Source organism: Marmota flaviventris, chromosome 9 (genome assembly GCF_047511675.1).
Source record: "Marmota flaviventris isolate mMarFla1 chromosome 9, mMarFla1.hap1, whole genome shotgun sequence".
Taxonomy (NCBI): Eukaryota; Metazoa; Chordata; class Mammalia; order Rodentia; family Sciuridae; genus Marmota; species Marmota flaviventris.
Window position 1 is genome coordinate 5,177,300 of NC_092506.1, and position 15,809 is coordinate 5,193,108.

Below are 15,809 nucleotides of genomic sequence, written 5' to 3' on the forward strand. Positions count from 1 at the left end.
GGATACCAGCTGAGTATGTGGAGCCAAGTTCTATGAAAGTCTTGGAAAGTTTAATGATAATCCAGAAACTATTAAGACCAAAGCAATCATTTATCATCTGTGTGTGCAGAGAGGCACATGGCAAGACGGACTCCAGTGCCACAGTGACCAACAGCTTTTAGGGTGGAAGAGCAGGAAGCACACTGCCACAGGCCTGAGGCAGGGCAGGCTCTGCCCCTACCCTACCCCATGGCTGAGGGAGGAACATAATCTAGGCCTGGCTTCTCCTGTTAGCCTGTGCCTTCAGCAGGTCACTGTGCCACAGTTTCCCATATGTGGATGGGGTAACAAGCATCACGTCTGCCACCCAAGATCAAGGAGGAGGGAAACCGGGGTTAATCCAGCTGGACTGCAGGGCTGCCTTGTGGAGGCCACCGAGACACTCCATTGACTGGTCCTTTACAGAGTGCCCACTGTGCCAGGCCCCAGGGCTTGGGGGAGGGGCGTGCAGGGAAACCATGGCAGGCTGGGGTTCTTCCTGGAACTGTCTCAGCCACCCACCCCATCCTCCTCCTCCTTAGGGCGGGAACTGCAGCCCTTTTCCCTGCCGCTCTTTGTGCTCATCTAGCCCGTGGGTCACACATCTCCTTACGGGGCGCTTTCCCTAACACACTCCAATCCACCCTTCAGGTCTCCAGTCCGCATGCCTCTGGCAACTTCAACTTCTGGCCCTTAACGCACGCTCTCGAATTTATTTGATGTTTGCATATTTTTCATCAAGATCAAGCCCTCCTCAAGCCCTGACTAGTTGTCCTGAGGCCACCTAACCACTCAGTGCCTCGATTTCCCTATGTGTAAACTGGGAAGGACAACACTCCCCACCCCTGCGGTGGTTCTAAGGAGACAAACGAGATCGTGCATCGGAGCCTGGGGAACCGCGCCCGTGAGGTCCGAATACTCGCTACCCTCGTTATTGTTATTTTGTACCCTTTATTATCTGACTGCAGGATCCAAGAGGCGGGGCTTCGCCCTACCCCGGTGCGGGCGCTAGACACATCTTCGGGCACCGCCTGAGCTCCTGCAGGACCCCAACGCCCTTCTGGTGCTCATCGACTCCCAGAAGGGAAAGGGGTGGAAATGCCATGGAGTCGCGAAAAGGCTGGCACCCAGTAGGTGCTCAAGAAACGGCCGGCTGACAGCGCCGAGCGGCCCGACCAATGCCCGCTCCCTCCCTCCTCCCGTGTTGTAATGCTCCGGCTGCCCACATGGTCTTTAAGGGTGTATCTGCTCCCAGCGACACCCATTCCCACAACAAAGAAACTCGCCATCCCGGGGCCGCCTCCCCTCAGCGCACCCAGGCGGCGCAGCGGCGAGGAGCGTCCCCGGCCTCCGGGCTGCCCCTCAGTCCCGGCTCGGGAGCTGTCCCTGGTAGGTGCAGGTGCGCGAGGGCCAGGGGCGGGCGAGGGGCCCCGCGGGGCGGCTCGGGCCGGGCGCTCGCGAGCTAGGTGGCGCCCGCGGGCGCGCAGCGACGCCGCCTCCGCCGCGATTTAAAGGGCAGCGGGCGGAGGGATTCCCGTGCGCCACGCTCGGCCCGATTCCTCCGCCGCGAGGCGCAGTGACGGCAACGACGCGGCCCGTTCGCTCGGAAATCTCTCCGGTGCCTCCGCCGCCGGGAGCTGCCGGCGAGGAACTCGTTTCCCTCGGGCGCCCTCCGCCTCCCCCTAAGGGCCCGTGGCAAGGATTCCGCGTCGGACAGGGACGCGCACGCTCGAGGGGCCGCAGCTGGCGTGGTGTCCCTCCGCCGTCGCCGCGGACTCCTTTTTGTGTCCTTCCACCGGGCCCGGGCGGTGTCCGGGTGGCTCACCGGGGGCGGCGGCGCGGCTGCGGCGCGGCTCCGGGGCTATGAGGTGAGGACGCCCCGTCGCTGGAGGCGGCACCGCGCGGCGCGAGAACGCGGAACCCCGAAGCCGGCGGATGCCTTTCGGAGCCGGCGGCCGCGCGTGAGGCTGAGGTGAGGCTGGAGCGGCGGGCCGGGGCCGGGGGCGGGGGCGGCGGGCCGGGGCCGGCTCGGCGGCGGCGGCGGCGGCGGCGGCCGGGTGGGGGCGGGGGCTCGGCCGCGGGACTCCTTTTTCCCTCAGCGGAGGGAGCGGGCGGTGCTGCGTCCGTGCCGCCATCTTGGATTTTACTCTCCATTTTTCTCTGGAATTATTTTTTGGTGATTAATTTTTTGAGGGGACGGGCGAGGGCGACCGGGCAGCGCGAGCCCGCGTCGCGGCGGCCGGCAGAGGGGCCTCGACGCGCCCGAGCAGGAGGCGGGCCGGCCGGCGGTGAGCGGGGCGGGCGGCCGGGCGGGGGCGTGCGGGGCCGCGGCGGCCGAGCGGGCTCCGGGACGCCGGGCCGGGGCGGCCGCGGGCGGGGCGGGCGGCGGGCGGCCTGCAGTGGTGGCCGCGGCCGGAAGGGAGCGGTAGCGGCCGCCGGGCCGCGTCGGGCCGGGCCGCGGCCGCGCGAGGGGGGCAGCCCGCCGCTCGCGATTGGGGGACTCTGCCTTCCCTCTTCGCCAATGGGCGGCCGTGATCGGGCTCGCCCAATCTGCTCCCCGGCCGCGCTCAACTTTCGGTTGTTTTTGTTTTGGCTCGAGCCGCGCTCGAGTGTCCTCGGAGCGCGTCCTGCGTCCGGGCCGGCGTCCCCGCGCCGCGCCCTCCCCTTTGTGCGGCCCCGGCCCCGGCCCGCGCCGAGGATGCGCCGGGCCCCCGCCCGGACGATGCGGCCGAGCGGGCTCCAGAGTGCGCCGCGACCTCTCTGCGGGACCCGGTGCGCCGGGGCCGCCACCTCGCAGCGGCGGGACGGGGACGGGGGCGCGCCCTCGGAAGTCGCCTTCTCGCCGAAGGAGAAGTTGTGTGGCGCCGCGGGCGGACGCGCTGGTTTGATGGGCTGGGATTCTCTTCACCTGGACCCCTTCGACGTCAGCCTGGCCTGTGGGGCCGGCTGGGCGGCATCCTCGCCGAAATTGCCGCCTGTGACTTTTCCCCTTTCAGCCTTTGGTACTTATTGAGAGCACGCCTGTGATTTTTGGTAATTAGTAGTAGAAACGTAGATCATTTCAAAAGGGAGGAGGAGGTCGTTTCGCCCGGAGCCTCGCGGACGGCTTGAGCGTGTCCGAGTGCACGCTGGCAGAGTCGCCTGCTGGACGCGCACCTCCCGGGTAGCCCAAGGTGTGGCCCGCCCCTGCTGGAGCTCCCTGGATTCTAAGGTGAAAGTCCACAGAAGCATTAATCTCGCAGTGTGGGAACTCCAGCCCACTTTTGGGTTCTAATCTCTCCACATTCTACTTTCTGCTCCCTCTCCCAAGCTCCAGGGACACTAGTTTCCCGCTCCTGATACCTTTTGGCCATGTCCTGCCAGACATTCCTGTGCGCCTGCCTGTCCCATCAATGTACGCCCACCCTTCAGAAAAGCTCCCAGAGAATATTGCCTGCTGGTGGCTCCTTTTTTCAAACACACACATTCAGAGGCTGACCCACCTGGGAGAAGGTGTGCTTCCTCTGTGCTCCCTGAGCAGTTGTTACATTGTATTATAGTGACTTGTTTATTTCACATATCCTCAGCACTCCTGTGAGCTTGTTGTGTGAGTTGTCTCCTCTGCTCAGAAACAGGCTCAGAGTAGATGCTTAGTAGACACTTGATGAATGTAATAATTTGTTAATCTCCAGGTTGCCAAGTTTAATAATTTGTATTTGGTTTTTCAAACTAGGTGCATTTGAATGTTATTTTAAAACATTGTTATTGGCAGGTGGTGGCTCATACCTGTAATTCCAGCTACTCAGGAAACTGAAATGGGAGGATCACCAGTGTGAGGCCAGCCTAGGCAATTTATCTAGACCCTGTCTCAAACCAGCAACAAAATGTATACATATATATGTCTATATACATTTGCATCTCTGTTTAAACATTGTTATTTTTCTAAAGCAACTTAGTTTGAGAGTGAAAGGAATATTAGAGACTTCAAGAGGGGAGGAGTCCTGCTCCATTCTTTGCTCATAATCTTTGAAACCAAACTCTTTCAAAATCATTTCCAAGGGCCCTTTCTCCTCTCTCCCAAGTGCACTCTTGCCTGTATTTTCCTGTGCCTCTTGGACATGCTGGACTGCTCTGCTCTGAACTCTCTGTGCTCCTAGCACCAGTGGACCATACTCAGGGTGGGGGGGTGGGGGGATGGCATAGCAGAATAGCTTGTTGGGGGGGTGTTCTTTGGAAAGGATGTGTCCTAGGTGTGTGTATTGTGATGCAGAAGGAGTTTGTGGCTGGGGGATGTTGGTTTGTAAGTTTTTCCCTTGTGTCCTATAAATCTAGGCTTGAATCTGATACTCCTTTACATTACCAATTTGTGGATTTATAGGGCCTGAGTATGTGGCTGGGTTGTGTGACAGATTTGTATATGTGGTATCTAAGCAGCTCCCTGTCCCCAGGAATGCCTTCCCATGGCTTACAGAGCAAATCCTTTCAGATAAATCACTGTGATTCCATTATTTTGTGCTTTTGTGTACTATTATATGAACTTTACTTGCTCTCTGTTCAGCAGAATCCTTCTCCTTTGTGTGCTGGAGTTAGGACTCTTGCCAGTCCTGGAACACTCTAATAGGCTTCCACAGACTGTCCCATCCCCACCCTCCAGTACCCAGGTGCTCTACCACTGAGCTCCTTCCCCAGCCCTTTTTATTTTGAAACAGGGTCTAAGTTGCTGAGACTGGCCTCAAATTTGTGATCCTCCTGGCTCAGCCTCCTGAGCTGGGATTACAGGCAGTCCCCTCCACCCAAGCCTTCCACAGACTTTTAAAAGCAAGGGACCATGTGACTTTCCTCCCTTAGGTCACACTGTTAGTTACATGGTATAAAGTAAATGCATAGAGATCCATTGTGTTTCTGCATGGGGTGGTTGTATCTTAAGTAGAGCTAGCTCTGTACAGTAGAGATTGGTTTTATGGGGAAGATGTAGCTAATTTTTCAGCCTGATTTTTAGTTACTTAAAAAAAACTTATTCTACTGCCATGTCACGGTGTGGAAGTTATTTTGATTGCTAAAAGAAGCACAAATCAAAATGATTGCAAGATAAAACTTAGCTTATGGATAAAATGCAAATGATTTGGAGAATAGTTTATTTCTTGAGTAGACTGTCAGCTTTGAAACCTTAACGCATTTACTTTGTGTTTGAGGCTCTTTCGTTTGAAATGTGAATTAAAACTCTACAGTTTTAGTGGTGGAGTTCCATGGAATGTTGTACAAAGAAAGATTCCTAGTTGGGAAGTAAGAAACTTAATTGGGGAAAACTTTAACAGCTTCTTTTGAATTCTTTCTTCCAATTCTGAATCCCCTTTCCAAAACAAAGCCACCCAAAAACTTTACAAATACATTTTTACTTTAGTTCTTCCTATAATTTCTTCCCATCCCCCATAATTTGATGTTTCCTAGAAGATCAGAAGTGTCTACTGAGAGCACAGGTCCTGCCTGATCAGTATCTAACCCTGTATTTATCTGTTAGTATGATCTGAATTTCACTTTGTCCTAGTCAATGAAGGCACTTTTCACTTAAAAACATCTTGTCTTACTCAAAAGACATGTTCCCAATTTTTAGTCATGCATGTCTTATTTTAAGTGCATTACAGGGTTTGACTATTTTAAAGGCGTGCTATAGAGAGAATCCATCTGTACAGTAAAGACTCACCCGGTTTATTTTTGTAAATCCATGTTAACTTCTAGTGATAGTTTTTTTTCCCCCCTTTTTAGACTTTTTGTTTTTTGATTCTCTTGTTCAGAGTCAGTAAGTTAGAGAAGATATATTATCATTTGTGTAGTTAATTGGTAATGAAAGCAGAAACCATTTGTGTCCTAGTATTAACCTTCATTATTTCTAAAGTATTCTCACAGAAGGACAAAAAACTCACTGGTGTCCACAGTTATTGATCCTCTAAATTAGGTTTTGCTTCACCATTTTCCTTGCATGGTGTCAAATCATGGAAAGACCACGAAAAAACCAGTTTGGTTTCTTAACTGTTTCTGGCCTCAGGCCACTTGAGTTGGGGCTAGTGAGTGTGTATCTGAGACACTTGAACACCATGCAGTCCTCTAGGGCTGTATATAGAATTTTGACTATAATTTGAGGGGGTAGTTGAAGGACATGGGCATAAGAATCAATACCTCTATTCCAGTCTCTGCTCTATTTACTGTTAATGTAAGACATTTATAGGGCCAAGTCTCAGTTTTTATAAAATGACCAAACATTAGTCTCTGGTCCTTTCCATCCTAAGTTATATTTCCATCTTTTCACCACCCCATTTTCTCTTAACTATTTCAATCATATTTTGACACCTGTGTAGTTTTACCTCCTTTTTTGGAATGTCATTAAATTGGTGAGATACTTTTACAACCAGTTGAGTTTTAGAATTGAGAAACTATCCTTAAGCCCTGTATGGCACCTACTTGCCACTTGCATCTCTTGAGTCTCTGTATATAGCACAGTAAGAAGAAAATAGATCTAGGGAACATTTGCCAGTGACGAACCTCTCAAGTTTTGGAGTAAACCCCAAATTCCAGTTTAAACACAAGGGTTAAACTTGGCCTTAACACAATAGCAATTTGACGTCAGGAAAGCATTTCGTTTTTGAGCTTTAGCCGCCTTGTTTGTGGCGATAATACTTGTCTTGCACGTTAGTGGGGAACAGTATAATACCTGATTCCCATGTTAGGGTGCCTGCATTCTAACTCGTGTCATCTTTATAGGACACCTGGCTGGCAGATCGCTAAGGGCAGAGGGATTGCCTCTTAGGCTTTACATAAAAGTCCCCTTACTAAGTGGTCATTCTGCCTTCTACCCTGCACCCTCTGTCCTGTTCTTCAGATGTTCTTTTTGTGTGTGCTTCCCTTGCATCTTGGTCCCCAGTCACGTTCTGCCCAATTTTTCTGAAAGCAGAAGCTCACGCGCGCCCTCTTGTGTTCCCTGGCCATGGCCGGTATTCCAGCACCACGAACAGTGCCCAGTGGCTCCCACTGAGCTCTTGGAAAATGCTGGTTGAAGTGTGTATTCCATGTCTGCAGAATGGATGAAGTATCTGTTATATCTTAAGGTTTCTGAAGAGTGTTTTTATTTTTAGGGAAGTGCTTGTGTTGTATTGTGTGGAACGATATGTTTTTAACAAGAGAACCAAGCAGCTCTTGGAAAGATGGAGCTCCCTTCACTGAGAAGGGGGGAATTAACCCTTCAGCAAGTGAACTAGTGGAGTCTGGGGCTAGAGCTGCCATGAGAAACCTCTCTTCCCCTTGAAAACAAACAAAAACAACCTTATTAGGCTTCTGGAGGGTTCAGATAAAGCTATTTGCCTCAAAAAAAAAATTTCTTTGTGGCCTATAATCCCAGCAGCTTGGGAGCCTAAGACTGGAGGATCACAAATTCAAAGCCAGCCTCAGCAAAAGTGAAGCACTAAAGCAACTCAGTGAGACCCTCTCTCTAAATAAAACACAAAATAGGGCTAGAGATGTGGTTTAGTGGTAAGTGCCCCTGAGTTCAATCCCCAGTACAAAAAAAAAAAAAAAGGTGAACCTTTTCATATACTTTTGGTTTATATTCCCTTATCAGCTAATCTAAAGTCTGTTACTGCATTATTCTCTCTGCTAACATCTATTGGCTTCCCTTAGAACTCTTAACCAGAATTTATAGTTGCATGTTGTTTGATTTTTTTTTTTTCCTCTTCCCACACAATACCCAGAGCTCCATGAAATCAGGAACCATGTCCCTTATGTTTTAGGGTTTGACTTTTCAATTATGGAGCAAACTGTATTTAAAATTGTTTGCATCAGGTTTGTATTGCTTTCTTACATGATGTTATGATTATGTACTCTTGGCCTAGATGTGTCCTGATTTTTTTCCTAATTATTTTAGTAAGATAGGGATTATAATGGTAGTATTGTATATGTGTTAAAGGACTGTGATGTGGGTAAATGATGTGGTGCACATGACGTGATTGGCACAGTTCTTGGACCAGAGTGAAGTGATCATGTGAAATGGTGGTGGAACAGTCCAGCTAGGAGGTGGTCTCCCTATGCTGTGCCAGAATTACGGAATTAGATCCTTGCCTCTTGAACAGCCATGTATCAGACATTGAGCTAGGCACTTACCCACATTTCCCAAATACTGTGCATGAGGGTACTGTGATTCTCTCTTGCTCATCTCTTTCTTTTCTTCTCTTTTCCTTTCATTTAACTGCCCATGATAAAGCTCAGACTGTTTTCTGGTTTTTTTTTGTTTTTTTTTTAATATTTTAGTTATCGGCGGACATAACATCTTTGTATGTGGTGCTGAGGATCGAACCCGGGCCGCACGCATGCCAGGCGAGCGCGCTACCGCTTGAGCCACATCCCCAGCCCCTGTTTTTTGTTTGTTTGTTTCATGTATTATGGGTTGTACAGTGTCCTGTCAGAAGAAGTGAATTACTTTGGGCAAGTAACTTGCCTCTCGAGCCTCTCTCTTTGAATCTGAGGTGTTTATGATGACTTAATGTTGAAATGCTTGGTAAGCTGTGAAGTCCTTTTATTAATGTGAATCTCCTCACAGCCTCTGCTCCTCTGAGTTTTAACATCTTAGGACAGCTTCACCTGGCACTGCCCTTCTCCACACATTCAGCAAGTCCACGCTTGCTCCTCTCCTCTGCACACCTTCTGGTGTGTTCCCTGGCTCAGTAAATGTTAGCCCTGCAATCTTCTAGGCTGCAGCCTCGCACTCACCAGAGATTTCTAACTTAGCTTGAACTCCTCACCACCTGTTTCTAGTTTGTTACCAAGTTTTGTCATCCTTTTATCTTAAACACCAGAGGTTATCTCTCTTCCCACCCACTACTACTATTACATTTCATTTCCTGTCTTTAATCTCGGTATTCCACCAGAGGAATCAATCTTTTTTAATATGCACACTGTTGCCAGAAATCACATTCCTTCTCAGGAGCTGTAGGAATAGCAAAACTGATGCTCAGTTCTCTATCAAAATTAGCACTGCCTGTTCTTTTTCATTCTCTTGAAAATTTGTTCTTTTTTAAATGTAAGTGAGCTGGTATATTTTTCCCCCTTGTGGGAGCTTTAGTTAGATGGGGAATGGAAAGGAAATGTCTAGTGCATCTGGCCCTCTTTGCTTTTGCCTTAATAGTTGGAAAGAGGAGGCAGTTGGAGACCTTTATTAGCAACTTCTGCACATTCGGTCTGTGTGCCAAATCCAGGAGGATTCATTTTACCAAGGAGGTGACTGTAAGGTTAAATGACTTGTGCTTGGTCACACTGCTCGAAAGTACTAGATGAGGGGCTGGGGTTGTGGCTCAGTGGTAGAGCACTTGCCTGGCATGTGGGAAGCACTGGGTTCAATTTTCAGCACCACATATAAATAAATAAAATAAAGGTCCATTGACAACTGAAAATATTTAAGAAAAGAAAGTACTAGATGAGACAAGAGAGGGACCCAGGTGCTTTCACTCCAGAGCCACAGCCAAAGCCACCATGGCCTCCCTCTGGCTCAGTGCACCACCTGGCAGACTCAGTCATCCCTTGAAATCCAGCCCAGAAATCACCTTTCAAGTTCCCCTCACCCTTTGCTCAGTAGAAATTACCTGTTCTTTAAGGAACTGTGGGCTGTTGAGGCTGTACTTACAGACATTTGGCACCAGATGGCATCTGTTTCTAGAAGAGTGAGGAGCTGTTGGGTCTCAGAGGAAAGGGTAACAAAGAAGCATCTTGGATTTTATTTATACTTAGTACTAGGTAAGCAGTGGGTCAGTAGGAAAGATGGGGAAGCAGGTGTTCTTGTTGTTCTCTGTGGAGGTTTTGTTGTTTTTGTTTTTGTTGAATTTTCTTCCAACCACATAACCTTTATTTTAAAAATACCTACTGATACTATTGTAGACATGAATTCTTTCTTATGTAAAATCCCTCTGGACATGGACACGTGAGAAGTTGTGAAGCAATCTTTTCTGTAATAAGGCAGTTAGGAATTTATTACATGTCGGATTAGATCAGTAAGCAGATGCACATGTCTAATTATAAACTTACCAGTCAGTGGATGTTTTGCTATTTAAAATGTTTTACTAAATGAAAAATTCTAGCTAAATAGCTGTTATTATAATTCTATATATAAATAGAAAAATGTTCAATCATAAAGCTTCTAAGGAAGATCTTGGTTATCTGGCTTAGCACAGTACATGAGTGATGAGATGTGCAATTGGGAAGCTAGCTTTATTTTCAGAATCCATATAAGCCTGTAGCTGTGTTTTATCTCTGCAGCTGAATGGGAAAAAAATAACTTTCAAAGTAGTTTTAAATGCCCTTTGTGTGTGTATATGTGTTAGAATGTTATGTTTCTGGTATCTGATAATGGTAAAGCATTTCTACTTTGGTTTACTTTTTCATGATCTCTATTAGTTAACTGTGGCTGCTATAACAAATTGCTGCATACCTGGTGGCTACAAACAACAGAAATGTATTCTCCCACGGTTCTGGAGGCCCTGAATTCAGCATCAGTTTCTTTTTCTTTTTTTAAAAATATTTTTAAAATATTTTTGTAGTTGTAGATGGACACAATATCTTTATTTTTATTTGTTTATTTTTATGTGGTGCTGGGGACCGAACCCAGGGCCTCACTCCTGTAAGGAAAGCGTTCTACCACTGAGTTCAACCCCAGCCCCTCAGTATCATTTTTACAGGACCCAAATCAGTGTGTGATGGGGCTGTGCTCTAGAAGAGAATCTGCTCTTGGCTCCTCCAGTGTCTGGTGGCAGTAGTATTCCTTTCCCCATAGCCACATCACTCCAGTGTCTGCCTCTCCTTTACAAAGAAAGACATTTATGATGGTGTTAAGGGTGCACTTGCACGATCCAGGATAATCTCCATAACAAAATTTTTAATGACATCTTGAAAGACCCCTTTCCTTACATGGCAGTATTCACAGGTTCCAGAGGTTGGGATCTGATCAATTTTGGGGTCATTTTCAGCCTACTCCAGTCTCCTTTAGAGTAACAGTTAGATCAATTTGCCATGCTCAGTGGTTTAAAAAATTTAGTGATGGCATCTCTAACCATCATTTAATCCTGAGAAGGGCCCCTTTCCCTTGGTGGACCCGATGAGGGCATTGCCACCTGAGGCTGCTTGGGGAAGCTGTTGGATTGGCCAAAGCGAAGTGCATCTGAGCTTCACCCTGCAAAAGCTAGAGAAGGAAACAGGAATGACAACCTAATAATAACATGACACTTGTCATCATTTCACAAATATGGAGAGACCTACTCTTAGGGGTGTCAGGTGCCATGGCTGAAATGGCAGCTCCAGTGTTGCAGTGATAGCTCTGATGTAGGTGGAGGCATAATTGTGAGTCTAGAGAAACACAGATCTCTTTTCCCACCACTAGCAATAGTTAAACTGCTCTGACAGGTTAAGTGTCTAGCTTCTCAAGTGAGATTTCTAACAACTCTTTGTAGGAGCAGATTTTAAGTTTGCAGGCATGGGGCTGGGGTTGTGGTTCAGTGGTAGGGCATTTGCCTTGCATGTGTGAGGCACTGGGTTCAATCCTCAGCACCACATTAAATAAATAAACAGATAGATAGACGCGTCTACAACTAAAAAAAAAAAACTATTAAGTTTGCAGGCATGAACATGGATTCATGGTAGTTTTCTAACAGATTGGTAACTGAACAACTGTATGTGAGTGGTATGTTGGGATATTTTTCAGAACTCTCTCTGATGCAGGGCTTCTTTTTTTAAATATTTTTAATATTTATTTTTTAGCTGTAGTTGGACACAATGCCTTTGTTTTATTTATTTTTATGTGGTGCTGAGGATCGAATCCAGGGCCTCCAATGTGTTAGGCGCTCTACTGCTGAGTCATAACCGCAGCCCTGCAGGGCTTCTTATATTGACCTAATCACTAGAATTATTACTTTAAGGTTCTGTAAAACATTGGATATATGGTGATTGCAGATTGACTTGGAATAGTGGTTCATAGAGACTAATTTGGAATTCTTTGTAGAATTCTTTTGTACTTGTAGTTTTGGAGGAAAGATCCAGTGACTAACTGGATATGCAACAGTTAAGTTTGAAACTTGAAAGAGGGTGTGATGTAGCCCAGTGTGGTGGTGCACATCTGTCATCCCAGTGACTTGGGAGGCTGAAGCAGGAGGATTGCAAATTTGAGGCCAGTGTCAGCAACTTAGGCCCTGATCAACTTGAGAGACCCTGTCTCAAAATAAAAAAATAAAAAGGGCTGGAGATGTGGCTCAATGGTTAATTGCCCCTGGGTTCAATCCCCAGTACTGAAAAAAAGGAAGGTGTGATGTGAATGGTCCTATGGTTTGGCAGGCCTGGGTGCTAGGTGTGAGTGCTAGGAAAGTATACCTTAGCTAGTTCAACTCCAGTGGGAAGGTAGGTGTTACCAAATAAGAGCACAAGAAGCGAGTACAGTGGTGGTAAGCATGGGAGAAATGTGACAAGGATGTCTGGGGTTGGGGTAGTGGGGCTGGGCGGGGGCTGGAGGGCAGGCTGGCAGCATCCCACAGGCAAAGGTCCGGTGCAGGAGGCAGCCTGCCTGCCTTACTTCTTTAAAAAAAAAAAAATTTATTTTTTTTTTAGTTATAGATGGACAAATACTTTTATTTTGTTTATTTTTATGTGGTGCTGAGGATTGAACCCAGGGTGCCGCACTACGCAAGCGCTGTACTGCTGAGCCACAACCTCAGCCCCCTGCCTTCTTGCTTCCATATATTTATTTATACACACACACACACACACACACACACACACACAAACATGCATGTACATTATTACAAATGTGATGTGTGTTCGTTTCGAAAAGTTGAACATGTTCCAGATAAAAATGACTTGTAATCATTCTCCAGGGATAACACTGTTAACTCTTGGGTGTGTGGAATTGTTTTATATCAGATTATAGCTGAATCACTTGAAAAATGTTTTGTTTGCTTTTCTGAATAAAAATTTCCAAAAAATACTCTTAACAGGCTAAAGCCTGCTTTTTAAAAATGTGTGTTAACTTTTCTGTTTCAACCACTTGGGGTTTGTTTCCCTGCCTCTGAATACTCCTAAGATAAACTGTCTTCAGACAAATTCAGCATGTTAAACTGCTTAGAGATTTCTTGGTAATGTCACAGGAACTATGTTAAAATTTTTATAGTCCTTCAGAATCAGTTTTTTTTTATTTTTATGATAGGTTTTTAAAAGTCCTGATTTGTGTAAGGATGTTAAGCAAAATATCTCCTGTCTCCTGTCTATAAGTGAAAAAAGGATTGGAACCAAGGTTCTCAAATTGGAGACGAACTAATTCAAAAATTACTAAACAACGTATAGTTCAGTAAAGGGACTGTTGAGGGGCTGTCACTGCCTGCCATAATGCAGGCACTTGATGGGAACCAGGCACATTTCCTAGCACATTGCTTTCTGGTTAAGTATCAGCGCTTTGAGGTTTTGTTTTGCTTTCTAATTATAAATAAATATATTCACTGTAGACATTTGAGGTAGAAACTCTGTGTAGGGGATGGTGGTATTGGGGATAGAACTCAGGGCCTTTCACACATTGAAAAGTGCTCCACCACTGAGCCACATCCCCCCAAAATGGCTATTGGTGTTACCATTGGTAGTGATCCCCGCTGTACCCTGGTAGTGAGGAGTGGGGTACTTTTGCCTTAGGGGCATTATGGTGTGTGGACAAATTAGCTTTCTCTTTAATTCTTTGCATACAATTCTTTTTTTTAATATTTATTTTTTAGTTTTAGGTGGACACAATATCTTTATTTTTATATGGTGTTGAGGATGGAACCCATGCCAGGCGAGCGCACTACCACTTGAGCCACATCCCCAGCCTGCATACGATTCTCAATTTTAGCAGCTTGCTTGCTTTTTCTTTGCAGTGCTAGGATGGAATCCAGGGCCTTGCAGATGGTAGCTAGGCAAGCAAGTGCTCTGCCACTAAGCCACATCCCTAACTTTTTAAATGTTTCGTGTTGTTCCTAAATTGTCCCCCTTTTATTTTTATTTGTTAGTAGAGCCTTAAAAATGTACTTCGTCCCTTTCTTGTTGATCCAGTAGAACCATGGAGGGTGCATCTGTCCTGTTGACATTAATGCAGTCATCCTTTCAGAGATGGTGCTCACCATCTTGGAGCATAGTCACAGTTGCATTTCCTTAGCTGGAACCCAGGGCCTCATGCATGCTTGGCAAGCACTCCACTGCTAAGCTACCCCAGCCCTGGTTGTGCCATTTTGTGAAGCTTACAAAAATAGAGGGAATTCTACCCCACTCTCACAATCAGATGGTCCATATCATTCCAATTCAGAGAATTAACTGTTAATTAAAAAACAAAACAAAACTTTGAAAGCAAGGTGTTCTCTAATTAACCAGTTCCCATCATCTATCCTCCCCTATGCTGAGTTAATTTACATATGTCTTTTCTGGCATGTGAAACTTCTTAATAATAACTACGACTACTACTACTACTACTACTGCTACTACTATTTGCTATTCTTCTTTCCCTATGCCATCTATTTCTTAGCAAAAGTTCCTCTGTCTTCCTCAGCACATGTGTTAAGCTGTCACATCCAGTTTAGAAGTTCTCCATCATTTCTGAGCAGTGGCCCATCATGTCCAGTTTAGAGAAAGAGATACTTGCCTTCTGGGAATAAGCCTGCTTGGACACCTTCCTTGGTTTGGTCCCTCTCCTTCCTCGCTAGTTGCATCTTTCCACTGTCCTGTGCTTTCTCTTAGTCTTGACCTCATCAGCAGGCCCCCTCGGTTGTTGGGTTTCTTTTATGTACATTCACGCCTGGGTGATTTTGTCTGATCCAATGGCTTAGAACACCATCAACAAACACTCACTCTCTAGATATCTCTCTTTAACCTTGACCTGTACTCCAGGACCTTGTGTCCAGCTACCTGTGCTACTGGTGTCTCTAACGGGCATCTCAAAAAACGAGAGCCAAACTCCTGCACCCAAACCCTTGACAAAACCCAGTCTTCCTGTAGTCTTTGTCATCACCTGAGTATTAATCCAGTCTTCCATTTGGAGGCACATTTGAGTCCTGTTTGTCTCACCTCCACATTTAGTCTGTCATTAAGTGTCAACTGTCAGTAAATTTTTGAAAAAAGACTCCCACCTCTTCTTTCCACCTCCGCTGCTGCAGGCCGCTAGTTCTCTGATTGGTTTCAGTGATCTCTCTGCTGGTCTCCCTGCTTTCTCTTGTTCCTAGAGATTCTTAAAACTATTTTTTTAAAGTATTCATTTGTGGCCCGTCACATAGCAAGCTGCCAGCATGGTCCTTTAAAAGACTGACTTGGATCCTCTGCTTTCCATGCCACTGGGAGTAAATGCCTCCGTTTCAGTGACTTCAGAAACCCTATGTTTCATGTTCGTTCTTCTAGAAGCCTCTGTGTGCTCTGTGCCTATGCCCCCTCTAATCTGCTCCAGCCACCCAGCCTTTGTGCTGTTCCTCAGACTGGCATTTCGGCCTCCAGGCTTCACGCTTCCCCGCCCCCCCTTGCTGCACATTTTCCCAGGTGTCTGTCAGCTTCCCTCAGCTCTCCACCATCACCCCTGCCACCACAAACTGCTCTGTTTTCCCCAAGGTGCTGACATTTACTTGTTAACTAAATTTATTGATGTTATTTATTAAGTTACTTATTTGTTATTTCCTAGTACTTTGTTCACTAACCTACATAAGCACAGATGAGGGCAGAAACCTTGTTTTGTTCTTTGTTGAGTCTTCAGTGCCCCCAGCAGTATCTGGATATAGAAGTCTTAATAATTT

General features: G+C 46.7%; 1 protein-coding gene across 5 annotated transcripts in view; it reads left to right on the forward strand.

Moving 5' to 3' along the window:
• The first annotated feature begins 1,097 nt into the window (after positions 1-1,097).
• Kmt5b (lysine methyltransferase 5B) overlaps positions 1,098-15,809 on the forward strand; it is a 57,566-nt gene continuing 42,854 nt past the window's right edge. The window contains exon 1 of one of the 5 annotated variants that reach the window (XM_027944119.3): positions 1,098-1,407. The gene's annotated coding sequence lies outside the window, so the exon portion shown is untranslated. Of the gene's footprint in view, positions 1,408-1,560; positions 1,991-2,139; positions 2,307-3,060; positions 3,230-15,809 lie in introns of those variants that run through there. The other 4 variants (XM_071615993.1, XM_027944116.2, XM_027944117.2 and 1 more) reach the window with 4 other exon arrangements.